Genomic DNA, 12,124 nt, shown 5'->3' on the forward strand with positions numbered 1-12,124 from the left:
GACAACCGGGGGAAGGTCTGCTCCCAGCGCGCATGTGGCCCCGGGGAAGAGGCTCAGAAGCGGATCTTTGGCACTGAGTTGTGCTTGACCAGCTACATCTGATCAGAAGCACCACAAGAAGGTCTGTTCACAGGAGGGGGAAAGGGGCATCCAGAAATTCTGGGGTCAAAGATGCAACTCCTCTCAGAGAAAAGCAAAAGATTTCAGATGAAGACCCAGCCTGGGGACAAAGACCAGGTCAGGGAACAGGGTTCCCACTGTCTGTAAAGACCAGTGATGGGATGGAGATGCTCTTAGCAGAAACCATGGTGAAGAGGACACATCTGGAGAAGACCATTGTTATTGTTCAGTCCCTGCGTCGTGTCCGACTCTTTGTGACCCCATGGACGGCAGCACGCCAGACTTCCCTGGGGAAGACTGAGCTGGGCTCAACTCTGCTCAACCTGACCTTCTCTTTCCGGATCCCAGGCTGAGATGTAGCCTCCATCTGGGCGATGATCTTGTGTGCAGTGTGGTGTGCAAGAGAATGACCTCCCAAACACACCCACCTCTTGACGCCTGGAATCTATGTAGAGTGACCTTATAGGAACTTTGCCGATGGGACGCAGGTTATCCTGGATTACACAAGTGAGTCCAGGGTCATCATGAGGGTCTCCAGGGACCAGGAGGGTCTGAGTCAAAGGGCACAAATGACAGTGGAGCAGCGTCCAGGGAGGAGAAGGTGCTGGGCTGCTGATGGTGAGGATAGAGGAGGGGCCACAAGTTGAGGGATGTGAGTGCCTCTAGAAGCTGGAAGAGGCAAGAAACAGATGCTGCTCGGAGATTCCAGGAGGAGCTGCCCTGCCCACACCTTGATTTTGGCCCATTTGGGACCCCTGACCTCCAGAACTATAAGAGAAGAAATTTTGATTGGGCTGTTGTGGTTTCCCTGGAGGAGGAAATGGCAACCCACTCCAGTATTCTTGCCTAGAGAATCCATGGACAGAGGAGCCTGGAGGGCTATTGTCCAAGAGTTCCCAAAGAGTCGGACACGACTGAAGCAACTTAGCACAGTCACTAAGTCATGTCCTACTCTCTGCAGCCCCACAGTCTGTAGACTGCTAGGTTCATCTGTCCATGGGATTCTCCAGGCAAGAATACTGGAGTGGGTTGCCATTTCCTTCTCCAGGGGATCTTCCCTACCCAGGGATCAAACCTGCATCTCCTGCACTGGCAGGTGGATTCTTTACCACTGAGTTGGGTTATGTGCCTGCCAATGCAATACAAGACAAGAGTTCGATCCCTGGGTCAGGAAGAAACCCTGAAGGAGGGCACAGCAACTCACTCCAGTATTCTCATCTGGAGAGTCCCATGGACAGCGGAACCTGGCAGTCTATAGTCCACGGGTTCGTAAAGAGTCAGACACAACTGAAGTGACTTAGCATTTAACCCAGCTGAATCATGCCACCATATTTGTGACAATGTTTTTGTAGAAACCGACAGAAAGGGAAAGGGATTGATGGCTTACAGGTGAATGGTGTTGGATTCGTGGTCTCAGAAGGAGAAAATTTCACTTCAGGACCAAAGACTGCTTCAGTCACTTAGCTTCATGTTGCAAAAGTTTTATTAAAGTGGAAAGGGAAGGAGAAAATTTCTGACATAGACACCAGAAGGGGGTAGAGAGTGCCCCCCTCGCCGTCTTATCAAGGCCTTATATACTTTTTCAATTGGTTACTAACAATAGAAAGGTCTTACCAGACCCACTCCCCCAACATACATTTGAAGATAACAGGATTAGTCAGAAGATTCTTTAAAAAAAGAAACAGGTCCTCGAGCAAGATATATTGTTGTTATATAATCATTAGGACAGAGCTTAAGGAAAAACATACCCTTGAGCAAGATGTATTGCTTTGTTGTGCAGTTGGTTAGCTCTGGGCTCAAAGGAAGTTAGCCTTAGAAGAAATAGATTGTTGCCATAACAACTCAGAGCTTAAGAAAAAAACGTTCTTATGTGACTAAGATGAAGAATGTAGGAAAAAAAAGGTTTGTCCCTTTCTCCTCCTTGAGGACCCCTGACTCCTTATCAACCTACCTAAGAATTAACTCTCTCAGGATGAGGGGCAAAGCACATCCTGTTTCAGCTCCTCCTGATGGAGCCACAAGGCATGTGTGCTCACATGCCATTTTCCAAAGTTTGTCATGTGGCCACATGTGATGTCTCTGGGGAAGAAAGCTACTCCCTCACTGGGAAGCAGATGTGGTGGGAGGGAGCAAGCAGCAGTGGGCAAAGACCACCACCTATCGCAACACCGGGTCACAAACATCTGCTTCCCTGATGCCTGCAAATGCCCCACAAGGTCCCTTCAATCCTGGCCTCCTGCTTCAAATCCCAGACCTCGTGGAGGGACTGTGTCTGGACCAGGGCTCCCCTGGCCTGAAGATCTCCCATGAAACAGATCAGTTCAGTCGCTCAGTCGTGTCCGACTCTTTGTGACCCCATGAATCACAGCAGGCCAGGCCTCCCTGTCCATCACCAACTCCCGGAGTTCACCCAAACTCATGTCCATCGAGTCAGTGATGACATCCAGGCATCTCATCCTCTGTCGTCCCCTTCTCCTCCTGCCCCCAATCCCTCCCAGCATCAGGGTATTTTCCAATAAGTCAACTCTTCACATGAGGTAGCCAAAGTATCGGAGTTTCAGCGTCAGCATCAGTCCTTCCAATGGACACCCAGGACTGATCTCCTTTAGGATGGACTGGTTGGATCTCCTTGCAGTCCAAGGGACTCTCAAGAGTCTTCTGCAACACCACAGTTCAAAAGCATCAATTCTTCAGCATTCAACTTTCTTCACAGTCCAACTCTTACATCCATACATGACCACTGGAAAAACCATAGCCTTGACTAGATGGACCTTTGCTGGCAAAATAATGTCTCTGCTTTATAATATGCTATCTAGGTTGGTCATAACTTTCCTTCCAAGGAGTAACCATCTTTTAATTTCATGGTTGCAGTCATGATTTGCAGTGATTTTGGGGCCCAAGAAAATAAGGTCTGTCACTGTTCCCATTGTTTCCCCATCTATTTCCCATGAAGTGATAGGACCAGATGCCATGATCTTAGTTTTCTGAATGTTGAGCTTTAAGCCAACTTTTTCACTCTCCTCTTTCATTTTCATCAAGAGGCTCTTTAGTTCTTCTTCACTTTCTGCCATAAGAGTGGTGTCATCTGCATATCTGTGGTTATTGATATTTCTCCTGGCAATCTTGATTCCAGCTTGTGCTTTTTCCAGCCCAGCATTTATCATGATGCACTCTGCATATAAGTTAAATAAGCAGGGTGACAATATACAGTCTTGATGTACTCCTTTTCCTATTTGGAACCAGTCTGTTGTTCCATGTCCAGTTCTAACTGTTGCTTCCTGACCTGCATATAGGTTTCTCAAGAGGCAGGTCAGGTGGTCTGGTATTCCCATCTCTTTCAGAATTTTCCATAGTTTATTGTGATCCACACAGTTAAAGGCTTTGGCATAGTCAAGAAAGCAGAAAGCAGTGATCTTCAAACCTGACCCAGTGCAGCTGCCAAGCCTGAGCCCCATGGTCCAGGCTCCTGCTTCCACCCCACAGAGACCCTCTTTTTTTAATTGTCTTCCCAGGTCCATCTAGTCAAAGCTATGGTTTTTCCGGTAGTCATGCATGGATATGAGAGTTGGAACATAAAGAAGGTTGAGTGCTGAAAAATTCATGCTTTTAAGCTGTGGTGTGGAGAAGACTCTTGAGATTCCCTTGGATTGCAAGGAGATCAAACCAGTCAATCCTAAAGGAAATCAGTCCTGAATATTCATTGGAAGGACTGATGCTGAAGCTGAAGCTCCAATCCTTTGGCCACCTGATGAGAAGAACTTACTCATTGGAAAAGACCTTGATGCTAGGAAAGATTGAGGGCAGGAGGAGAAGCGGCTGCCAGAGGATGAGATAGTTGGATGGCATCGCCGACTCAATGGACATGAGTTTGAGCAAGCTCCAGAATATAGTGAAGGACAGAGAAGCCTGGCCTGCTGCAGTCCATAGGGTCCCAAAGAGTCTGACACAATTGAACAACAACAGATCACATCTGCAAGACCTCAGGGAAGGCCACCTCTATGGTGGCCAAAGCGCCCTCTGTACTCGTTCCCTGCCTGGAGAGTGGGGCCCCTTGACACCCTGCAGACCAAGAGGCTCATCAAGGGCAGCAAACGGAGGCCCCAAGTGCTGGGGGCAACAGTGTCCCCACACCCCACCCCACCAACAGCTGAGTGCCTTTTATGTACTAGGAGTGGTGCCGGGGGTCCCCTCTCCAGAGGACCAGCCCCTCTTTGGTGAGGCTGAGGGAGCCCACAGGGCACCAAGAGGGGAGCTGAAGCTTCTCATTCTGGGAGCCGACATGGCCCTGCTTCCCAGCTCTGGAGTTTCCACCAGCATCGAGGCCCAGAGCTAGGACAGCGGCGGCGGCAGCAGCAGAGCCCCAGCTGCACCTACAGGGATGGTCCGGAGCCTCGCCCATCACTGGTTCCCTGAGGGAAGAAGCTTCTTGTCAACCCTGGCCCCCATCCCCATTCAAATCTACAGCACGTCTGTTCCCTGGTGGCTTAAACGGGACTTGACTTTCTCGTTGTCAGGAGCCTGGGAGTCTAAGCGAGACCCAGGTGTTTGCACGGCTGGTTCCTGTGGAGGCTGTGAGGAAGAATCTTGCCCAAGCCTCTCCCCAGCTTCCAAGGCTTCTGGAAACCCTCAGCGTTCTGTTCTGTGGCTTGGAGACGCATCACCCTGATTCTGCTCCTCCATGTTCACGCGATGCCCCCATGTGTGTCTAGGTCCAAATTTACCCCTTTTTACAAGGACAGTCCTATGGGATTGGGGCCCACCCTAACAACCTCCTTTTCACTCAGTTACCTCCAACAAGATCTTATCTACAAATACAGTCAGATGCTGAGGTGGGGAGGAGGGTGAGTATGACGCCAGAGCATTTTTTAGGAGGACGTGACTCCACCATTACACTCAGTGAACAGTTCTCCTTAACGACTCTCTCGTTCCCCCCCACCACCTCTTTGTCCTGGTTGCTGTAGAGAACAGCACTTCTTGGGGGGTGTCCTAACATCCTCGCTGCCCAGAACCTCCCTGTCAGGACCACACGAGTGAGTCCCAGCATCTTCACCTCACACGCTCCAAGGAAACACCCAACAGCCTCTGACAGCATGGACTCTGAAGCTGCAGAACACCCACATGGGCAGCCAGCCCCATCCACATGCCCAGCCCAGCACTTGCAGGGTCCAAGCCCACATGGTCCACCATCCTGTACACTGTCCAGCCCTGCAATTCCTTCCACATCCCTCTGGGGCAGTGCTGAGCCCACCCCAGACAAGAGGGAGGAGCCCCAGGAGAGAGGGGTGTCCAGCAGGTATGGCCTCAGCTGAGATCTCTTGAGATCTCCGGTGGCAGAGGAGGGGCCTGTGCTCCTCTGCAGAGTGGGGGCCTGCTTCTGCTGCCAGGAGGACCAGGGGCCTCAGGTCAAGAGCCTCCAGCACACCCACAGCATGTCCCCAGCCCAGGTCTCTGGGCTATCTGGACGCATCTGTTCCTCTGCTATCAGGAAGGAAATCCTCGAAGGCCGAGCACCCCGCCATCTTGCAGCCCTGCTGCCCATCATTAGGCTGCTTTCAGCAGAGCCTGCCCACAGCTTCCAGGGGACTGGGCAAGCAGGCGTCCCTCCCCTCCCACAGTCCTGCCATCTGTCAGCCCCCCAAGCCCACTGTCTTCTCTCCCTGAGGCTTTCAGCACAGGACAGGAAGGCCGTCAGCCACATCCCTCACCAACAGGTCGTGGTCACGGTTACTGCACGCCCAGCATCTTGTCTTCCACTGCACCTGGACCCCAGGTGAGAGCCTTAGCCACAGCAAGGGGCTGCAGTCTGGTGGTATCACCGCCCCACTCCCCAGTGAGCCCCAGACCAATAAAGGGTCAGTTCTAACACCCCCTCATGAGGGTCTGCAGTCCAGGACCACCTTGGTCTGGGCCCCAAAGAGAAAGCAGCCTAATAGTGAGGCTCTGCAGCTGTTACCTCACCTGGGAGCAGTGGTGAGGGCAGTGGGGTGGGCGGTCACCAGGCCAGGCCCCCGTGTACCTCACCCATGAGACCCCATGGACTGCAGCAGGCCAGGCTTTCCTGTCTTTCACCATCTCCTGAAGCTTGCTCAAACTCATGTCCGTTGAGTTGGTGAGATGGCCATCTCAGCTCCCCTGACCCTGGGAGTGTCCATTTCCACAGACTCTGGGCACCACTCTGCAGGAGGACCTCCAGTACCAGGAGGGGTCAGAGCCCACACCTGTGTGGCTGGGGAAAGAGCAGGTGTGGCCGGAGGGTCTGCACAGAACATGGGAGCATCTGAAGCAGCAGGTGCAGAACCCAGAGGCTGGGACCAGAGTGACCCCCCAGTAGGGTCATCGCTGACAGGGCCACACGGAAAGCTGCATAGCCGCTAGTCAGCCCCAGACAGTGCTCAGGTGATGCCCGGGCAGGCAGCGTTAGGTGGCTTGGCAGTAAAGAATTTGCTGGCCAATACGGGAGACATGGGTTCAGTCCCTGGGTCAGGAAGATCCCCTGTAGAAGGGCATGGCAACCCACTCCAGTATTCTTGCCTGGAGAATCCCCATGGACAGAGGCGACCGGAGGGCTACAGTCTAGGGGGTCGCAAAGTATAGAACACGACTGAGCAACTAAACAAGAAGAAAAAGAAGAGGAAGGAAAGCCAAGTCACTTCCAGAGTTGCAATCTGGCATGGGGAAAATCCTCTGAATCAGTGAAAGGTGGTTCTAAGCCAACAGGAAACATCAGCCACGTGACCAGAGTCAGAATTAACGCAAAGAAACTCGTGGTTTTCTTACAGGCAAACAACCACCTGAAGCTACAGTGGAAAAGAATGTCTGTAAAATGCAACAGGAAAAGATTAAGTAGCTGAGGGTGATTCAGAAACATGCAAGATCGAGATGAAATTGGCCAGGCTTTCTGAACTAATCAATACAACTAATAAAAATCCCCTAACTCAAAGAATCCACCTGCAATGCAGGAGACCTGTGTTCAATCCCTGGGTTGGGAATATCCCCCGGAGAAAGGAAAGGCTACCCACTCCAGTATTCTAGCCTGGAGAATTCCTTGGACTGTATAGTCCATGGGGTCGCAAAGAACCAGACACAACTGAGCAACTTTCACTCACTGTACAGCACAGGGAACTATATTTAATATCTTGTGATAACCTACAATGGAAAAGAATCAGGAAAAGAACAGATACATATATGTGTATAACTGAATCACTTTGCTGTACACCTGAAACTAACACAACATTGTAAATCAGCTCTACTCCAATACAAAAAAATCTCAATCCCCCTAAAATGCCATGCAAGTTTTTACTGGAACCAATCTAAAGATTTTTTTAATGTGGACCATTTTTAAAGTCCTTACTGAATTTGTTAAATATTGCTCCTGTTTTATGCTTTGATTTTTTGGCCGCAAGGCATGTGGGACCTTATCTCCCTGACCAGGAATCAAACCTGCACCCCCCCTGCCCCTGGACCACTGGACCAATAGGGAAATCCTGGAACCAATCAGATTTTAAAGTCCACCTGGAAAGGAAAACATGGAAGAATGCCCAAATCTCGCCTACTCCGTGGTCTTTTGAACTAACGATGGTTTACATACTTTTTAATGGCTGGAAAATATTTTTAAAAATAAGTAATAATTTGTGACTCAGGGAAATAATGAGATTTGGTGTCAGTGTCCAGTTTTACCAGCACAGCCCATCCACCAAGTGTTGGCTGTCTGTGGCCACCTCTGTGCCCCAGTGGCAGGGTCAAGTTGTTGGACGGAGACTTGACCCATGAAGCATAAACTCCTTACTATTGAGGCCATACCTGCTCAGGACTAACATTCAGTCATTTTTGACCCCAGCTCCCCTGAATTCCCTGAGTCTTGCCACGTGCCAGGCTGTACCAGGGGCTAGGAAGACAGGGGTCCAGGGGAATCTCCCTGACCTGGTGAGCTGACCTTTCAGCTAGTGAGATAGACAGTACAATGCATGACTGGCTAGGTTCTGGATGGGGCAGCGGGCAGTCTCTCTGAAGATGAGAATCTTAGCAGATTCCTAACAGAATGGCACAAGCAAGCCAAACCAGCATCTGAAGGGCGGGGACTTTGAGAGACAAGAGAGGCAGGTGCAAAGGTCCTGAGGCAGGAACCCCCCTTGGAGAGTGGCACAGTCAGAGAGGTGACCCAGGGCTCTCCAGACACCACAGCTACCCGCTCACAGGGCTATTCTGTGGGGGAGGGGGCATAAGGCACCAGAAGCAGAACAGAACAGAGCAGAGTGGGACCCACAACCGGACCTGGTGTTGGCCAAGGAGATGCAGGTCCCTGCAGGAGCTGCTGCAAACCTGGAGAATATGGACTCTCCTCTTGACCAGATCCCAGACAGGCAGCCTCCTGGAGCCCCATCCTCCACTTGGCCTCGTCCTTGGGCCCTGCCTTCACCTTGCCTCACCCAGGGGGAGCTGGAAAGCTCTGCTGAGTCAGTTAGGGGAGAACCACCCCCCACCAGTCTCGGGAGCAGATCACCATCCCTACCTGATCAATCCTCTCCCCACCATCCTGATCACCCTGGTCCGCCTTCAGCAAGAGCCCCCTCCCCTTGACGGCTGCCCTTCTAATTTCCATCCACTCACACCCTAGTCCTGCTCCTGGGCTGTAACCCCCTCGTCCTGTTACAGGAGCCTGACTCCTCTCCCCAGCTGCAGCAGCCCAGATTGAAGGTTTCCTTACTGTTTGTCAGAGGGATATTTTCTCTAATGGTGACCCCCACCCTGGTCACACCTGACCCCGCCAGCCTGGCTCTTCCTGTCCATCCTGAGAGCATAACCAAGAAGGAGGGGGCCATGCCCTGGACAGGGCTGGTGGCCAGCCGGGGACTCTGGCCACCCCCCTCCAACGAGCTGCAATGCATCCAGTGTGGTACCGTGGTGCCTACTTCAAGAGGGCACCCCCTCCCCCTAGGAGGGCAGCTCAGCCCGACTCCATTAATCTAACGCTCACTCGCATGTCAAAGTGCACGGCAATTTCTTGTAAAAATGATCCGGCTGCTAATTAGGCTGTTTATAACTTGTTTCCCTGGTCGCTAATGATAATTAACATGCAAATTAGCTCGGGGAGGGGAGGCTCTGGGGCCCCTAGTTCATTACCACGTTAATTACTGTTTGCATACTTAAGCATCGCAGATATAAATGGCGGCATTTAGTGTAATGGGCAAGCTGATAATCATACCAACGACATTTTGAAAAGTCATTTCACTGTGTTATTTTTCTGTGTGATTAATGATTCCGTGCCTGGTTGATAAACTTGGTTAGTTGAAACCAATGCCGGCTCTGTGCACAAACCAGCCAACGGACTCGGCCCATCAATCTCCCCCATTCCCTGATGGCTAAAAGCTTTGGACAAAGGCAAAAGGCAAAGGATAAAGTCGGGTGGCTTTGGAGAAGAGTGAACTTCCCAAACTTCTTGCTTTTCAGGAGCTGGTTCCTCAGAATCTGCTCTCACAGCCACAGCTGGTATCTGGTTAAGGTGCCGAATTTGGGGAGCTCTGTGACATGAGGCCAGCTCCCTCTCTGGGAGCTGGGCCTGGCCTTGCTCCTTCCTTCCTTCCTCCCCTCCCACCTGTCAGGTAGGTACCTGCTGGGCTGTGGCAACCCTGCCCTCCTGGAGCCAACATTCCAACAACAAAATCCAATCACAGACAAGTGGACAGTGCTGGGCAGTGAAGCAGGCAAGGGAACAGAGGGGAAGAGGGAGTCACTTCAGATGAAGTGAGTCAGAGAAGAAAGTGAGGGCAGTGCAAAGGCCCTGGGGCAGGAACAGGCTTATAGAGAGGGAGAGAGGGGAGGCGGGGTGGGGGTTGGGGGAGGGCAGGCAGGCACAACAAGGGGATCAGCATGGCTTGGCTGAATGACCAGGGTACTGGGCAGGGCAGGTCCCATGGGCAGGAGGTGTGAGTTTAGGGGAGCCCCAGAAGTCTCCCTGATAAAAAAGGGGCCCCATCCCCAAAAGCCTAGGACCTCGACATCGCACACCTGCTCCTTCCTAATAAACACAAGCTTCACCCACTCTACTGCCCGGAAGGCAGAGGTGGCCTTGGCAAGTCACAGCCACTGTAATTGAGATTAAGAGACAGGTGGGCAATGGATAAGGGGATGCGCCTCCCCCACTGCATTATTGATGAAGAATGATGCACGGGACAGGTGTGGCCCCTGTGCCGGTCTGAGGGCTGCCAGGCCTTCGGGAAGCTCAGGACGAGGCCAGTGGAGGGAGGGGTTCAGGCCGGTGGGTCTCCCCCTTCCCCAGGCTCCGGGCTCCAGACTCCAGAGGAGTGCTCTGCCTAGAGTTCCTGCCCACGGGTGGCAGGGATGAGAAGCTGAAATTTCATCTGGTGACAACCAGACTCTTACTTACCCTGGTCCCCAGGATCCTGCTGGTGTTCCCCACTGTGTTCCCCACCAGTGCACTGCTGTACTTGGCTGCTACTCCACAGGTAAGCCTCTCGGGGCTGATGGAGGGGCTATACAGAGGGGTGGTGCCCTGAACCTTGGCAGCTAGGGGGCTCTGGGTGGCTCACACACCCTGGGAGACCACCCTGGGGAGTCCAGGATGCTGGGGGCCACTGAGCCCAGAGAGATAACTAGAGCTGCTCCTAGGGAGAGAGGCACTCACCCCGAGAACCCACAGTCACTTTTGGGGGCGTTGGGAGTAGTCACAGGCTGTTGCTAAGAGCTGCACTTTCTAACTGAGGTTGGCAGAGCCCCCAGGAGCCTGCCTTCCTAGCTGGTGCCTGGGGAGGAAGGGGCAGGTGTGAGGGAGTCAGTAGGCTAGGGGTCCCCAGGGTAGCTCCCAGGGAGACAGGTGGGGGATGCCTGGCCCCTCCTCCCTAATGGCCAGGGGAGCACAAAACCAGCTTGCCTCCCGGGTTGTGTCAAGGCCCCCGCTTGGAGGCCTAGTGGTGGAGGCAGCCCACAGGCTTCAGGAGGCCCAGTCTCCCTGACGGCAGAGGAGGAGCGGCCTCCAACCTGCTGTCCTTCGGGGGTCACAGTGGGGTCTGCAGGCAGGGCCACAGTAGGAGCAGGACATACCTGGCACCGCCTCATGATTTCTGGGCCCAGCGCTGGGATCAGGCCTGACCTTGGACAGGCAGGTGTACAGGCAGGGAATGGACCAGCACCTGCTTCAGTGGAGCTGATGGGAAACCAATGCCCCCCGCCCTGCCCAGTTCCTCTTAGAGGAACCCTGGGGGAGGGACTCCTGAAAATTCAGATTGAGCTCTGGTTGGGCCCAGGGAGCTGGTCCCCAGGCAAACAACCCCACTGCTCTGAGTCTTCCTACTAAAAGGGCCCAGAGCACTCATCACACCCCACCTCACACGAGGTAAAAGTCACACAAATACAAGGTCAGTTGCAAAGCCATCACCACCCAACCACTTTCACCAACTCCTTCTATTTCCAACTTCTCTGCCATGCCCCTGCTCACACCAAAGATGGTTCTGGAAATGAGGGCTCAGCGCTCTCTCTAGCTGGTGGCCTTCATCCCAGTCAGTGGTATGACTAGGATGTCCCCAGAAAAGCAACCACATGCTAACACTGGGCCTGAGACGGCGTCGCCCGAGTCCCTCGGGGCAGCTGCCTCATGGCCATCTTGGGGAGCACAGGGAGTTCTGTGGGGGACTGGGCAGCACCCCTAAACCCACTCAGGTCTGACCACATCCCCTGGGGCAGCTGGTGGACAGAGCCCGAGTCCTGCGGTGGGCAGTGATGATGCTGGGGGTTGCGGGCCCAGGGTTGACACCTGCTCTGTTCCTGGCTCTGTGGGGCATCCGCCCAGGAGTGTTCAGTTGGAGCCTCAGCACTTTCATCACAATGACACCCCACGCACCCCCTAAACCTGCGGAAGAGTCATACACTCCCCACAAAGATGTGGCCTGGCCTGTCAGGGTTTTGAGGGCCACAGTGGTGCGAAGGACAAGTGCTCAGAATCACCTCCAATTGGACACCAGTCAGAAACAGTGAGAACCCGCTGATGCAG

Source organism: Capricornis sumatraensis, chromosome 14 (genome assembly GCF_032405125.1).
Source record: "Capricornis sumatraensis isolate serow.1 chromosome 14, serow.2, whole genome shotgun sequence".
Lineage (NCBI taxonomy): Eukaryota > Metazoa > Chordata > Mammalia > Artiodactyla > Bovidae > Capricornis > Capricornis sumatraensis.